A 16,087-nucleotide genomic window follows, 5' to 3' on the forward strand; every position below is an offset into this window, starting at 1 on the left:
CCATCCCCTGTATTATGTGCTTATCTTTACCCATCCGTAAGTGCAAAAGGTATTCTCCCAGCCAAGAAGAACAGTATGCAGAAATGCTAATGAGACATATAAATCACTCTCCAAACCACATCTCTTTCCTGGGTCCAACAGAAAGGGAATAGGGTTCCAGAAGGACAAATGGAAACCACAGATTTGATAAAGGACTCAAAGGTACCAAGAGTAGGAAGAGATGCAATACCTCAACACAAAAGCCCTGCAAACGCAGTGAAAAAAGCCTAACAAAAGCTGGAAGCTAACAGTGAATTAGCACCAAGTGAGTTTAGTTATTGCTCTTATAGCCCCAGCTGTTACAGACGAAATCCACTACATAGACTGATGCAACTTGGTACACTGTTCTAGACATTTCTAATGCCTCTTTGCCAAACCACTCACAACCAAGAATCAAGATCAGTTTACATGCATGTGTCAAAGCCTCCACTATGTTTAAAGTGTTTTCCCAGAGGGGCAACCTAAACTCCCTTGCCGCTTGTCACAAATACGTATGTCAGGACTTAGTACCTCTATCCTATGATTTTCAAAGCTTTCACTATTGGCTGTTAAATTAGAAGCCTCAGTCTCAATAGTGCTGTAATGTATCTTCTCTGTCAGCACAGTAGGTGGAAAAACTCCAATGAAATTCAAAGACCTGCTCAACAAGTTTCTGGAAACTATAGGAACAGATTCACAAGTCTAAATTCCTCTGGCAGTCAAGGAAAAGCTTTGGTCTCTTTAGACTCCCACCATCAAAAAGGAGGCTGAATTGAACTCTTTAAATAACAGGGCTCTATGACATTCATTTCAACATTCTGCTTATCCTTTAAAAGTCAGCTATCCTGCAAACATGCATCCTTTGAGAGGAGCCCAAACCAACATGCTGTGTTGGAAGCTAGGTAGAAAGCTGGAGCACATGCTCTGCCTTTGGAAACCCACAATCTTCATTATGCTTTTAAGTTACACATTTCTATGAATTATGATTTTGCCAACTGAAACCTTTGGCAAAAAAAGCCTCTACCCACAGGCACCCACTGGAGATTTGGACTTGATGCCCCAATGACATGGCTATTAAGTGCACCCCTTTTTGAAAAGGAGCTATTAGCTTGCTACAGAGTTCTTATTGAAACTGAACACCACACCCACAAAGGCCTTATGAGGAAGAAAAAAGAACTGATGGCTTTCCAGAACTTTCAACAAACACCTCTTACTCCATTAGTATCTCCTGATTCCATTTCATATTCCTAATTGCCTATAAATGTATACATAACTACCATATTATAGTCAATACAACTGAAATTAGGTAAGTACTCACAGGCTGTCAACAACACTACCTTTCTTTTATTACTTCACACTTGACACTCAGTGTTTAAGGGGAAAAAAAACCTACTAAAAACACAAAAATTAGCCAAGGTGGTGGCACACGCCTGTAGTCCCAGCTACTCGGGAGGCTGAGACAGGAGAATCGCTTGAACCTGGGAGGCAGAGGTTGTAGTGAGCTGAGATTGTGCCATTGCACTCTAGCTTGGGCAACAACAGTGAAACTCCGTCTTAAAAATTAATAATAAATCAATCATATTAGGCATTATAAAAGAACATTAAAGCATAAAAAATACAGACCAGCTTTGAGATATGATATAGTCTGGCAGTAAGGCATATACATATATAAAGACAATATAAAAATGAAATGAAAATAGAAGAAAACCATGGGCCAGTCACAGTGGCTCATACCTCCACTGGAAGGCCAAGGTGGAAGGAAGCTAGCTTGCACCTAGGAGTTCGCGACCAGCCTAGGAAACTTAGGGAGACTCCGTCTCTACAAAAAGTACAAAAATTAGCCAGGTGTGGTAGCCTGCACCTGTAGTCCCAGCTACTCGTGAGTCTGAGGCAGTGGAGGTTACAGTGATCCAAGATTGTGCCACTGCACTCCAGTCTGAAAAACGCAGTGAGACTCTGTCTCCAAAAAAAAAAAAAAGTATTTATACCTTCTAAGCAAGGAGCTCTTCAAAATTTCTTCTCCCAAATATTACTCAGTTAAACAATAACTTCCTGGAACAGAACAATGGATTGATAAGGCAAACTCTGTATTAGCATTCTTTTGAGAACATGTGAGAACTTCACCATCTGTACTAAAACAAACAAACAAAAACCTTGAAGTTGTAATATAGATTTATCTAACTTTCAAAAGGAATGTGATTATTACCTCTGGTATCATTTGGCTCTGTGCCCTCACCTAAATCTCATGGAGAATTGTATTGTAATCTGCAAGTGTCGGGGGAGGGACCTGATGGTGAGGTGACTGAATCATGGGTCAGACTTCCCCCTTGCTATTCAGAATTCTCACCAGATCTGGCTGTTTGAAAATGTGTACCACTTTCAAACTTTCCCTCTTCATTTTCTCTCTTCTGTTCCACCATGGTAAAGACGTGTTTATTTCCTCTTCGCCTTCTGACATGATTATAAGTTTCCTGAGGCCTCCCAGCCATGCTGCTTGTACTGCAGAATTGTGAGTTAATTAAACCTCTTTTCTTCCTAAATTACTCATTCTCAGGTAGTTCTTTATAGCAGTGTGAGAATGGACTAATACAGTCTCCAAGTAAAAGAAAGATGTATTTAAAAAAAAAAAGGACTTTGTAGTGAGACATCATTTGTTTTAAATCCCAGCTCTATCAATTATTAATAGCTATCTCTTTAACTCTTCTTTTTGTCTGCCCATTACTTTTCTTTAGTTAACTTTTCCCTACTACACGTGATCTTAATAAGACCTTCAACCACAGTAGCCCAACACCCCTGGACCACTGGAGTAAGTGTGCTAGCCAGTTAAGGCCAATTGTATGAACAACTCACACAGTCCTCAAATATTCTCAATTTCAATGGCTTTCATTTAGACTCTCCTTCAGTATCCCTAAAACTACATCTTGGTGTAAAACTACAAAGAGTCTAAGATCTTACTATATTTATAAAGTGATAAATTAGTCTACCAGAGTTTCAGGGATGCTGGCAGAAGATGACACAAGACTCCTGCACTGGACACAGAGGACTTCAATACTCATGGCAATAGCAAAAGCCAGACTGTTAGTATTTGCCTAAGTTCCCCATTCTGACAGGGTGACCTGGGGCCAAATGACATTTATATACACAGTGGACTGCATTACAGGAGAAATTAGAATAATAGTGCCTCCTTGAAAAGAACAAAGGCAATCAGGGCTGCTACTCACAAGATGTGCATAAATGTGAGAACCATGGAGAACTGTCTCCCAACTCCTGGAAGCTACCATCACCCAACATACCCCAATGGAATATTAAACCACAATGATCACTTTCTTCATAACCTTGCAGTTAATTCACACTTTTTTTTCTTTTTCTTTTTTTTTTTTTTTTAAAGACTAGTCAAGTGCAGTAGTAGAAGGGGGGAAAGAGTAGAACAAGGAGTTCGATCTGTAACTGACTGTGAACAATCAATTGAGATAACTCACTACCTTCGGACCAGCCAATTCACATTCTTACTATACTTATTCTTGAACCTCACTGAGTCTTCTAGGCCCATGCTCCAACGTCTCCTACAACTCTATGTTCCAGCCCTTCCCTAGTTCCACAACATCTATTATCCTACTTCAATCTCACGATACATTAAACACTTTTGAAAATAACGCACTTGGCCTCCTTATTTGTATACCTAATCTGGCTAGCAGTATCTCTGATAGGTTCTACCCACATCTACTTTCTTTGCTTTATTATCCAGATGACCGAGTTATTCACCAACATGCTTCTCTTCTTTCTTCTCCACCAAAACAGAGGAAGACATAGTATTCTTTTTCCTACCTACTCCTTTTGTCTTCAAATCTGAGATTCTTTTTAAATTTTTTGTTTCAAGAGATGAGGTCTCACTCTGTTGTCCAGGCTGGAATGCAATGTCATGATCATAGCTCACTGCAGCCTTTAACTCCTGGGCTCAAGAGATACTTCCACCTCAGCCCTCCAGCAGCTGGGACTACAGACGCAAGACCAGCAAATCTGAGATTCTTAAGACTTAAGTATTCTCACCATCTGTACTTCCTCACACCCACTTTATCTACCAATAAATATACTAAAACTCTACACTGAAACTCCTTTTCAACAACTTCTTTTGTGCTAAATTCAAAGGACGTGACATTTATCCTTCTATAACTCAACCTACTCTTTTATTTCCTCTGTAGACTCCAACCTTCCCCACTATGGAGAAAGAATGACACAATGAGAAAATTACCTTCTGTCAACTAGGATTTATTTCAAGCTAGACTCATCAGTGAATGCTAAAACTTATGGGTGAAAATTTAATAAGAAACAAGGTATGTGCCCAAATCCCAGGGTGTGGTACCCAGCCTCCATGCCCCCAATGATCTTTGCGCCTATGCATGCTGAAAAGGCTTACCTACACAACCAACAAAGAGCAAAAATAACAATGTCATCAAAGTGGTTAAAATGGCAAATGTTATGTTACATATTCTTACCTCAAAAGAACCATTTTTTAAAAATAAGTAAGTGGCCAGGCGTGGTGGCTAACGCCTGTAATTCCAGCACTTTGGGAAGCTGAGGCAGGTGGATCACGAGGTCAGGAGTTCAAGACCAGCCTGGTCAAGATGGTAAAATCCTATCTCTACTAAAAGTACAAAAATCAAAGCCGGACGCGGTGGCTCAAGCCTGTAATCCCAGCACTTTGGGAGGCCGAGGCGGGTAGATCACGAGGTCAAGAGATCGAGACTATCCTGGTCAACAAGGTGAAACCCCATCTTTATTAAAAATACAAAAAAATTAGCTGGGTATGGTGGCGCGTGCCTGTAATCCCAGCTACTCAGGAGGCTGAGGCAGGAGAATTGCCTGAACCCAGGAGGCTGCGGTGAGCCGAGATCGTGCCATTGCACTCCTGCCTGGGTAACAAGAGTGAAACTCCGTCTCAAAAAAAAAAAAAAAAAATCAGCCAGGTGTGGTGGCAAGCGCCTATAATCCCAGCTACTCAGGAGGCTGAGGCAGAGAACTGCTTGAACCCAGGAGGCAGAGGTTGCAGTGAGCAGAGATTGCATCACTGCGTTCCAGCCTGGGCGACAGAGAGAGATTCTCTCTCCAAAAAAAAAAAAAAAAAAAATCAAATAAAGTAATAAATAAAAAGGCACTCAGCCAGAAAAAGGAAATTATACTGTGTGACTTCTGAGGGAGGCCATAAAAGACACTGCAGCTTTTGCCTTGCCCTTAGATCAGTCACTATGGGAAAAGCTAGGTGCCATATCATATGGCACTCAAAAGGTCCTAAAAAAAAAAAAAAAAAAAAAAAAAAAATTAAAAAGGGAAAAAAAAAAAAAAAAACCAGGCAGCACCAATTTGTCAACCATGTAAGTTAAGTCATTTTACAGAATATCCTCCAGCAGCTGGGCTCGGTAGCTCCTGTAATCCTAGCACTTTGGGAGGCCAAGGTGGGGAATCACCTGAGGTCAGGAGTTCGAGACCAGCCTGGCCAACATGGTGAAACCCCATCTCCACTAAAAATACAAAAATCAGCCAAGTGTGGTGGCGCATACCCGTAGTCCCAGCTACTTGGGAGGTCTGAAGCAGGAGAACTGCTTGAACCCAGGAGCGGAGGTTATAATGAGCCAGCACTGTGTCACTGCACTTCAGCTTGGGAGATAGAGCGAGACTCCGTCTCAAAAAAAAAAAAAAAAAAAAAAAAAAAAAAGCCAAGCGCAACAGCTCACACCTGTAATCCCAACACTTTGGGAGGCCACAGCCTGGCCAACATGGCAAAAACCTGTCTCTACCAAAAATACAAAAAATAACTGGGTGTGGTAGCAAATGCCTGTAATTTCAGCAACTTGGAAGGCTGAGGTGAGAGAATTGACTGAACCTGAGAGGTGGAGGATGCAGTGAGCCAAGACTGTGCCTCAGTACTACGGCCTGGGCAACAGAGCTCAAAAACTTTTACAAAACAAACAAACAAAAAAAAAAAAACAGAGAGAGAGAGAGAAAAAGAGAGAGAGTATCCTTCAGCTTTAGTCTAGCCTTTAAATGACTATGATCCAAGTCAACAACGTGAATGCGATCTGATAAGAGACTCTGAGGTAGAAATACCCACTAAATCCAAATTCCTGACCCACAGAAGCTGTGAGACTATAAATGTTTATTGCAGTTTTAAGCCAGTCAATTTTAGGGTAATTTATTATGCTGTAATAGTTAACTAACACAGATTTACAGATTACTCCTGGGTATTTGTTACCAGGAGAGGGATGATCCCATACGATAAAATCTGAAAACGTAGGAGCTGCTTGGAATCAGGTAGTAGATGGAAGCTGATAGGGCTTGCAGGAGAATATCGGCAAAAGTTTGATAAGCAATGAAAAGACTGTCACTAGAAATCTCATGGCCCTTAGGAGGCTGCTACTAAGGACTTTAACTTAAGTGAGAAAAAGGTGACTGAAAATTGGAAGAATCTGAATACTTCATAATTAGTAACTGAAAGTTTAGGCACAACATTGCCTGTGGTAACATGAAAAATAGAAAATTAATTTAACAAATTGTATAATTTAACAAGGAGATTTCTGGGTATTCTGTATAAGATGCAGTCTAATTCCTCTTATTATTTATAGTAAAAAGTAGGAATACAGAGATAAGCTAATGAAAAGACTACTGATAAAAAACAAGACTTGCTGGTTTTAAAAATTCCCAGTGTCAGGCCGGGCACAGTGGCTCACACTTGTAATCCCAACACTTTGGGAGGCCGAGGCAGGTGGATCACAGATAGCAAACAATGCTAAAATTAAAGAATGGCTCCCAGAGGAAGATAAAATCAAATAGCTGTATGAAGACTAAAACAAGAGTGTGGCTGTAAACTCCTTTGTTAAGACCTAAGAAAGACAGAAGTCAATACCTCAGATTATCTGAAACAGGGCTTTCAGAGATGTCAAGGTCATAAAAGACAATGAATGAGGACGTATTTCCAACTGGGAAATACTGAATAGACGTGACTGTTAAATGCAACTTGTGATCTTGGATTGGATCTTGGACTTGGAAGAGAAAAAAGTTTCCCCCTTTGGTATAGATGACATTAGGGGGTACAATTTGAATATGATCTGTAGATTAGATAATGATCTGTAACAATATTAATTTATTGATTTTGATCATTGTGCTGTAATTATTTAGGAAACTCCCCTTTTAATTAAAACTATACAGTACAGTTCTTGGCCTAAACAGGCATTGTATTTGCAATTTACCCTGCAATGGTTCAGAAAGATTCTACAGAGAAAGTAGAGTCAGTAAAGGAGGGTAGAGGGAAGGACATGCTAACATTAATATGATAAAACGTTAACATTTTTGGAATGAGTGAGTGGTACAGCATTATTATTTGTAGTGTTTTTGCAACCTTAAGTTTGAAATTATTGAAAAACCAAAGGTTAAAAAAAAATTTAATCCTGCTGGCTGCCTGGCTCAAAGCCGAAGGATGAAGTCTAAAACTGTAACTGCTTATAAATTCTTCATCAACTGGACCCTTCTTCGTCTCAACTTAAACGTACTCTTCAGTCTCACCCAACACACCATTACATTCTAAACTGATATTCCTGAAAAGACCTGTCCTCTGAACACAAAATTCTTAAAGGAAAGTACACAAAAAGGACAGAAGTACCAGGTAACTCTCAATGCTAAAAAAAACTTTTGCAAAGATATAATGTTTACATGTCTAGTCTCCCTTTCTGCACACATGTACCTGTTTCCCCTTCAGCTTCTTTGCCACGTAAACGTAAGAATCATAGACTTGAGGGGTGGCACACACGTGCCATTTCTAGTCATTTTCAAAGTGCCTTGCACTGATTCTCACGGGCCTGGCCACCAGCCCTCCCTCTGCCCTGGATTGGTAGCTTACATTGATCTTGATGAAACAGCAACTGATGCTCTCGGGGAATTTAACAAAGAAGGAGTTCTGTCTGTACTACAGCAGTTCAGGGAAAGTGACTTATCACATGTTCAGGACAAAAGTGTATTTTTATGTGGAGTTATGAAACTTACAGGCAGACAGAAACAGGGGAGCAAAGTTTAAGTGTCCACAAAGCGACCTGATGAAGCAAGTATCAAGGTCTTATTTGAGAGAAGTGGTAATACTCTGGATGTAACCACAGGACAGAGGAAGCATGGTAGGCCTCCTCCACCAAACAGTGTGTAGTCTGGTGTGCAACCTGGAATTGGAACAGAGGTGTTTGTAGGTAAAATACAAAGAGATTTATATGAGGATGAGTTAGTGCTCCTTTTTGAGAAGGCCAGCCCCATGTGGGATCTACGTCTTAGGATAGATCCACTGTCTGGTCACAAAAAAGGGTATGCATTTATCACCTTCTGTGGAAAGGAAGCTGCACAGGAAGCTTTAAAACTGTGACAGCTATGAAATTCACCCTGGTAAACAACTGGGAGTGTGCATTTCTTTGGCAAACAACAGAATTTTTGTTGGATCCATTCCAAAGAATAAGACTAAAGAAAATATTCTGAAAGAATGTGTAAAGTCACAGAGGGTTTGGTGGATGTTATTCTCTATCATCAACCTGATGACAAAAAGAAGAAATGGGGGTTCTGTTTCCTTGAATGTGAAAAACACAAGTCAGCAGCACAGGCCAGATGCCAGCTGATGAGTGGAAAAGTAAAAGTATGGAGAAATGTAGTTACAGTTGAATGGGTTTACCATGTGAAGAACCAGATCCAGAAATTATGGGCAAGGTAAAACTTTTGTTTGTGAGAAACTTGGGCACAGAAGAAATACTGGGTAAATCATTTTCTGAATTTGGAGAACTCGAAAGAGTAAAGAAGTTGAAAGATCATCCATTTGTTCATTTTGAAGACAGAGGAGCAGCTGTTAAGGCTATGGATGAAACGAATGGTAAAGAAATAGAAGGGGAAGAACTTGAAATAATCTTAGCCAAGCCACCAGACAAGAAAAGGAAAGAGCATCAAGCTACTAGACAAGCCTCCAAAAGCACTGCATATGAAGATTATTATTAGCACCCTCCTCCTCGCATGCTATCTCCAATTAAAGGTCAGGGTTGTGGTAAGGGAAGAGATGGATATGGCTCCCTCCCGATTACTATGGCATGAAGATTACTATGGTTATAATTATCACAACTACCATGGAGGCTATGAAGATCCCTACTTGGCTACAGAGGAAGAAGAGGAGGAAAGGGAGGGCAAGGTATTCCATCACCACCAAGGGGGTGGGGAGCACCACCTCCAAGAGGTAGAGCTGGCTATTCACAGAGTGGGGCACCTTTCGGACCATCAAGAGACTCCAGGGATGCCAGAGGGGGTCCTGCACAACAGCAGAGAGGCCATGGCTCCTGTGGATTTTGGGGCAATCGTGGGGGCAATGTAGGAGGCAAGAGAAAGGCAAATGGTTATAACCAACCCGATTCTAAGTGTCATCAGACCAACAACCAACAGGACTGGGGTTCCTAACCCATTGTTCAGCAGCCACTTCAGCAAAGTAGTGACTATTCGGTAACTATGGTTATAATAATGACAACCAGGAATTTTATCAGGATACTTATGGGCAACAGTGGAAGTAGACAAGTAAGGGCTTGAAAGTGATACTGGCAAGATACAACTGACTGGCTCTAGATGTACATTCTTCAAAAAAAAAAAAAAAAATTGCCTTACTGTTTCACCTTTAAGCAGCAATTTGCTGCCATTTGAATTGGGCTGAAGAAATCACTACTGTGTATATACTCAAGGCTTTTTATTTTTCCTCTTTTCATAAATGCTCTTGGACATTATTGAGCTGACAGAGTTCCCTTATTCTGGGGGTTACGTTTTTATCGTTTCAGGATTCATTCTAGCTTCAAAACAAGCTGGGCACACTGCTGAATCATGATTTTGCAGAACCTTTAGCTTTGGAGAGTTTCATTTTTCTGGATTTGAGACAAATTATATAGGAGAATGGAGTATGCTGTAAATAAAAATACAAGCTAGTGCTATGTCTTAGTAGTCTGAAGAAATTAAAGCAAACAAATTTAAGTTTTCTTGTATTGAAAATAACCTATGACTGCATTTTTTCGATTCTTAGAAGTAGGTTAACTGTTTTTTTTGTTTTTTTTTTTTGAGACGGAGTTTCGCTTTCCTTACCCAGACTGGAGTGCAATGGCACGATCTCGGCTCACGGCAACCTCCGCCTCCTGGGTTCAGGCAATTCTCCTGCCTCAGCCTCCTGAGTAGCTGGGATTACAGGCACGCGCCACCATACCCAGCTGATTTTTTGTATTTTTAGTAGAGACGGGGTTTCACCATGTTGACCAGGATGGTCTCGATCTCTTGACCTTGCGATCCACCCGCCTCGGCCTCCCAAAGTGCTGGGATTACAGGCGTGAGCCACCGAGCCCGGCCCAACTGTGTTTTTAAATTGTTACAACTTCACACCTTTTTGAAATTTGTCCTATAAAATTTGTTTGGCTTAAATGTCAAAAGCCAGGACAATTTGTTCTTTGATGTAATTTTATCTCCAATTTCTTGTTCGTGTAAGATTTTGATAAAACTAAAAAATCTATTCAAAAAAAAAAACACATAGGTTAAAAGTCAACATAATTCCATTTTCTTATAACCACTATAAGTTACTGCAAATCATTGATCAACAAGTCTTGTAAACTCTCCATGAAAACACAGCTTCACAACTGTTAGAAGGTATTTTTTATGTTTTCAGATTGGATGGAGTAGAAGTGAGGATGGTGCTTTTAAAACTTTCTAACAAGTATAAAAACCATTAGAAAAAAAAATGAATAGAGTCCTTTGAAGACAGCAATGACTTCCTTATTAAAGATCATTTCTGTCCGGGGATGGTGGCTCGCCTGTAATCCCAGGACTTTGAGAGACTGAGGCAGGTGGATCACAAGGTCAGGAGTTCAAGATCAACCTGGCCAAGATGATGAAACCCCGTCTCTACTAAAAACACAAACACAAAAAAATTAGCCGGGCAAAGTGGCAAGCGCCTATAATCCCAGCTACTCAGGAGGCTGAGGCAGGTGAATCACTTGAATGTGGGTGTGGAGTTTGCAGTGAGCCAAGATCACGCCACTGCACTCCAGCCTGGGTGACACAGTGAGACTCCATCTCAAAGAAAAAAAAAAGATCATTCCTAGTGATTTTGTCTAGTCAAATAAACTATTCATTCTATATACCACTTGTATTACTGAAGGAAAATAAAATTGTTTTACAGTTGTGACACGTGTGTGTGTGTGTGTGTGTGCGTGTGTGTGTGTGTGTTATGTATGTGTTTGATCTCTACCCCCAGTTTCTAGCACAGAACTTCTCAAAACCCTTTTGACGTCCTGAGTGATGGGGTGATAAGAGCATTTTTTGTTATAATATTTGGTCTTATTCTCAGATTCCTGGCACAGAGCTTGTAAAACTCTTTGAATTTCCCTAGTGATCACAATAAGCCCCTTTCAACCATACTTCAGTTTACACTAATAAGGTAAATCTTGGAGGACAGAAGCTGGTCACCAGAGGAACCAACCATGTTATCAGAGATTTGGAACTTTAAGCCCTACCCCTGTACCTCTGTGAAGGATGAAGGACTAGAGGCTGAATTCAGTCACCAATGACCAATGATGTAATCAATTGTGCCTGCATAATGAGAAATCTTCACAAAAAATCTTAACAATGAAGTTCCAAGAGCTTCCAGGTCAGTAACACAACGAGGTACTGGGTGCGTAGAGCACCTGGGGAGGGCATGGAAGCTCTACCTCCCTCATCCATAACTTGTCCTATGTGTCTCTTCCATCCAGCTATTCATGAGCTATATTCTTTCTAATATACCAGTAATGATACTATTCTGGAGTTCTGTGAGCTATTGTAGCAAATTACCTTATTTAAGGAGAAGGTTGTGTAGAACCCCCAATTCATAACCAGTTGGTCAAAAGTACAGTTAACAATCTGGGACTTGCAACTGGCCTCTGAAGTGGGGGCAGTCTCGTGGGACCGAGTCCTTAGTCTGTGGGATCTGCACTAACTCGGGGTAAGGTCAGAACTGAATTGTAGGACACCCACTTGGTGTCCACAGATAATTGGGTGATTAATTGGTGTACAAAACAAAACCCCCGTTTGTTGTCAAAAGTGTAATTACAGAACAATAGTGTGTTTTCCTTTTACTAATCAACATTAACTGACATTAATAGGCATAACAAATATTAGAAGACATTCTACTTAAATAATTCACAATTTGAATTCTTACTGATTGAATTTAAGCCAGATAGACATGGCTTTAATTAATTTCAAATATATATTCTGGTTCCTTTTGAAACATATGTCAAATTTTGAATTTTTGTAGAAACTATCCCTTAATCAGCCTGGATGTGGTGGCTCACGCCTGTAATCCCAGTACTTTGGGAGGCCAAAGTGGGAGGATTGCTTCTGCACAGGAGTTAGAGACCAGCCTAGACAACATAGGGAGACCTTGTCTCTACAAATTTAAAAGAAAAAAGAATTGGCCAGAAATGGTTGCATATGCCTATACTCCCAGCTACTTATGAGGGTGATGTGGAAGGATCCCTTGAGCCCCGGAGATCAAGGCTGCAAGTGAGCTATGGTGGTGCCACTGCAATGCAGCCTGGGCAAAAGAGTGACACTTTATCTCAAAGAAAGAAAAGAAAAAGAAAAAGAGAAGATAAACAACAACAAAAGAAACAAGAAAGTTTGAGCAATCCCATTACTGGGTATATATCCAAAGGATTACAAATCGTTCTACTATAAGGACACAAGCCCACAAATGTTCATTGTAGCATTGTTTACAATAGCAAAGGTCTGGAACCAACCCAAATGCCCATCGATGATAGACTGGACAGGGCAAATACGGCACATATACACCATGGAATATTATGCAGCCATCAAAAATAATGAGTTCATGTCCTTTGTAGGGACATGGATGAACCTGGAAACCATCATTCTCAGCTAACTGACACAAGAACAGAAAATCAAACCCCGCATGTTCTCACTTATAGGTGGTGTTGAACAATGAGAACACATGGAAACAGGGAGAGGAGCATCACACACTGGGGTCTGTTGGGGGGAAATAGGGAGGGACAGCAGGGGGTGGGGAGTTGGGAAGAGATAGCATGGGGAGAAATGCCAGATATAGGTGAAGGGGAGGAAGGCAGCAAATCACGCTGCCATGTGTGTACTTATGCAATGATCTTGCATGTTCTTCACATGTACCCCAAAACCTAAAATTAAAAAAACAGAAAAAAGAAAAAAAAAAGTTTGGCCCCTCGTCTCTCCTCCTTGCCCATGGGCAGTGTGTGGAGGGGTAGGAGTATTTCGAATCCCACTCAAACTCGCTGCCCCTGCTTTCTTCCTCATAGTGCCAGTGGGATGGGGGATGGGGGGCAGTTCTCTGACATAATAGGCACCCTTCAACTCACCTCTTTTTGAAAAATTAAATTCTTGGCCGGCACCTGTAATCCCAGCACTTTGGGAGGCCGAGGTGGGTGGATCACAAGGTTAGGAGTTCAAGACAAGCCTCACTAACATGGCAAAACCCCTTCTTTACTAAAAATATAAAACTTAGCTGGGCATGGTGGTAAGTATCTGTAATCCCAGCTCCTTGGGAGGCTGAGGCAGAATTGCTTGAACCCAGGAGGCAGAGGCTGCAGTGAACTGGGATTGTGCCACTGCACTCCAGCCTGGACAACAGAGTAAGACCTTGTCTCGAAAAAAATAAATAGAATTCTTGGGAAGGTGTGGTGGCTCACACCTGTAATCCCAGTACTTTGGAGGTCAAGGTAGATGGATCACCTGAGGTCAGGAGTTCGAGACCAGCCTGGCCAATATGGTGAAACCCCGTCTCTACTAAAAATAAAAAAAATTAGCCGGGCGTGGTGGCGAGTACCTGTAATCCCAGCCACTAAGGAGGCTGAGGCAGGAGAATCACTTGAATCCAAAAGGTGGAGACTGCAGCGAGCAGAGACCTCACCACTGCACTCCAGCCTGGATGACAAGAGCAAGACCCCGTATCAAAAAAAAAAAAAAAAAATCAAATTCTTAAAATTGTAAATTAAGGAAAATAGGTGCCAGAATGAAGGCAGGTAAAAGAATTGAGAGAGAAAGTGATTCAATGCATGTCTTATGAACACTGTCACCAAAATTTAGCTCATAATATACAATACAGATAACTCCTGAACTTGCAGTGCAGCTACTCCTAATAAATCCATCATAACTTAGAAATATCCTGTTAAAAATGTGTTTTCAACTTACGATATTTTCAACCTCCAAAAAGTTTATCCTGACATAACTCCATGGCAAATTGAGAAACACAATAAATGCATATTGTTTTCATACCACTGTAAAGTCTAAAAATTATAATTTGAAACATCTCAAGTTGGGAACTGTCTACTTTAAAAATACTAATGTCTGACTAGATAATGAGCATTACCTTTCAATGCAATAATAAAAATATGCTGGGCATATTTTCAAGACAACTGTAATAAACATAAAAATCTTTTTAGCAGCAATACCTACCTGTTCCGCTAGAAAAAAAAAAAAATCTTAAAAGAGGTAAGGAGGGAAGGAGAAAAAGATAGTCTGTAACACTCAATCTTTAACTACAGTATCACTTATAATGACCCCATATTTTTAAAGTCCTTTCCCAAATAGTCCCAAGCCAAGCAAGCATGTCTAACAATGAGCTTATAGTGTGTTTACTTCATTTACACTGTGCTTACTTTATAATCAGTAAACCTCGGCTATTATCTAAATGTAAAAATGGATTCAAGTTTCACAGCAAAAAAATCAAGTTACATTAAACTTATATATGCCAAAAGCAAAATCCAAATAGTATTTACATACTTCTAAGTGTTAAAGCTAAACAAGTTTGACTAAATACAATGTTTTTTAATTTAGCATTCACTCAACCACCACAAGAAAATTCTTTTTTTAAAAAAAGAAAGAAAGAAAGAGAGAAAGAAAGAAAGAAAAAAAAAAAAAAGAATGAAGGAGAGGAACAAAGAGGAAGAGGGAGAGAGAATGGGGTGTTGCTTTATTGCCTGGGCTAGAATGCAGTCTAAAAACGGGTATGCCAATAATTGTGCTTAATAATGGAGACATGAAAAAATGAGGGAAGAAAATAACAAGCAGCCAACCAATATTTCATTTAAACCTGTAAGTAGGTGTGATGTGGTACTGATAAGAGCGTATATTTTGTGTATTTAAAGTGAAGAGTTCTATAAATGTTTATTAAGTTTACTTGTTCCAGATCTGAGTTCAAGTCCTGGATATCCTTGTTAATTTTCTGTCTCGTTGATCTGTCTAATATTGATGTTGAAGTCTCCCACTATTATTGTGTGGGAGTCTAAGTCTCTTTATAAGTCTTATGTATCTGGGTGCTCCTGTATTGGGTACGTATATATTTAGGATCGTTAGCTCCTCTTGTTGCATTGATCCTTTTATCATTATGTAATGTCCTTCTTTGCCTCTTTTGATCTTTGTTGCTTTAAAGTCTATTTTATCAGAGGCAAGAATTGCAACTTCTGCTTTTTATTTATTTTTGCTCTCCATTTGGTTTGTAAATCTTTCTCCATCCTTCTGTTTTGAGTCTTTGCGTATCCTTGCATGTGAGAAGGGTCTGCATGCAGCATACCGATGGGTTTTGGCTGTGTCTTTTGATTGGGGGATTTTGTCAACTTAAAAAAAATCTTAAAATACAAAATCTAATTCATTCCCAGAGCAAAAAAAAAGATTTCTACATGTAGTCATCAGCACTATATTGATTCAGGATCACATCATATTTAATAACTGCCCTTCAAATAAAACATGACAGGCCATATACTAAAATAAAAATGATTATATAGTAAGCAATTTTTAAACAAGATAATATACATAAAATGGCAGAACACAATAATAGTGGGGCATCCCTCTTCACAATTTATAATGAGCCCTGTGTAAGAATCCTTAGTTGGTGGCTTAAAAAGCTTAAATAAAATCTCATGGTGCTTATTACTAAAGCTGTTAATTAAACCAACCCTGCTATTTTTTTATCAGCAATCTAATCAACAATAAACAAGACAGGCTTCTATTACTG

The 16,087-nt window shown here is 40.0% G+C and overlaps 1 protein-coding gene and 1 pseudogene across 20 annotated transcripts in view; one reads left to right on the forward strand and one right to left on the reverse strand.

The window, feature by feature from the left end:
- MLLT10 (MLLT10 histone lysine methyltransferase DOT1L cofactor) overlaps nucleotides 1–16,087 on the reverse strand; it is a 245,921-nt gene that overhangs the window by 108,779 nt on the left and 121,055 nt on the right. The window lies entirely within an intron of this gene.
- On the forward strand, nucleotides 7,745–9,622 carry LOC116527189 (annotated as a pseudogene).

This window comes from Sapajus apella, unplaced genomic scaffold (genome assembly GCF_009761245.1).
Source record: "Sapajus apella isolate SASKATOON/1434 unplaced genomic scaffold, GSC_monkey_1.0 scaffold53, whole genome shotgun sequence".
Lineage (NCBI taxonomy): Eukaryota > Metazoa > Chordata > Mammalia > Primates > Cebidae > Sapajus > Sapajus apella.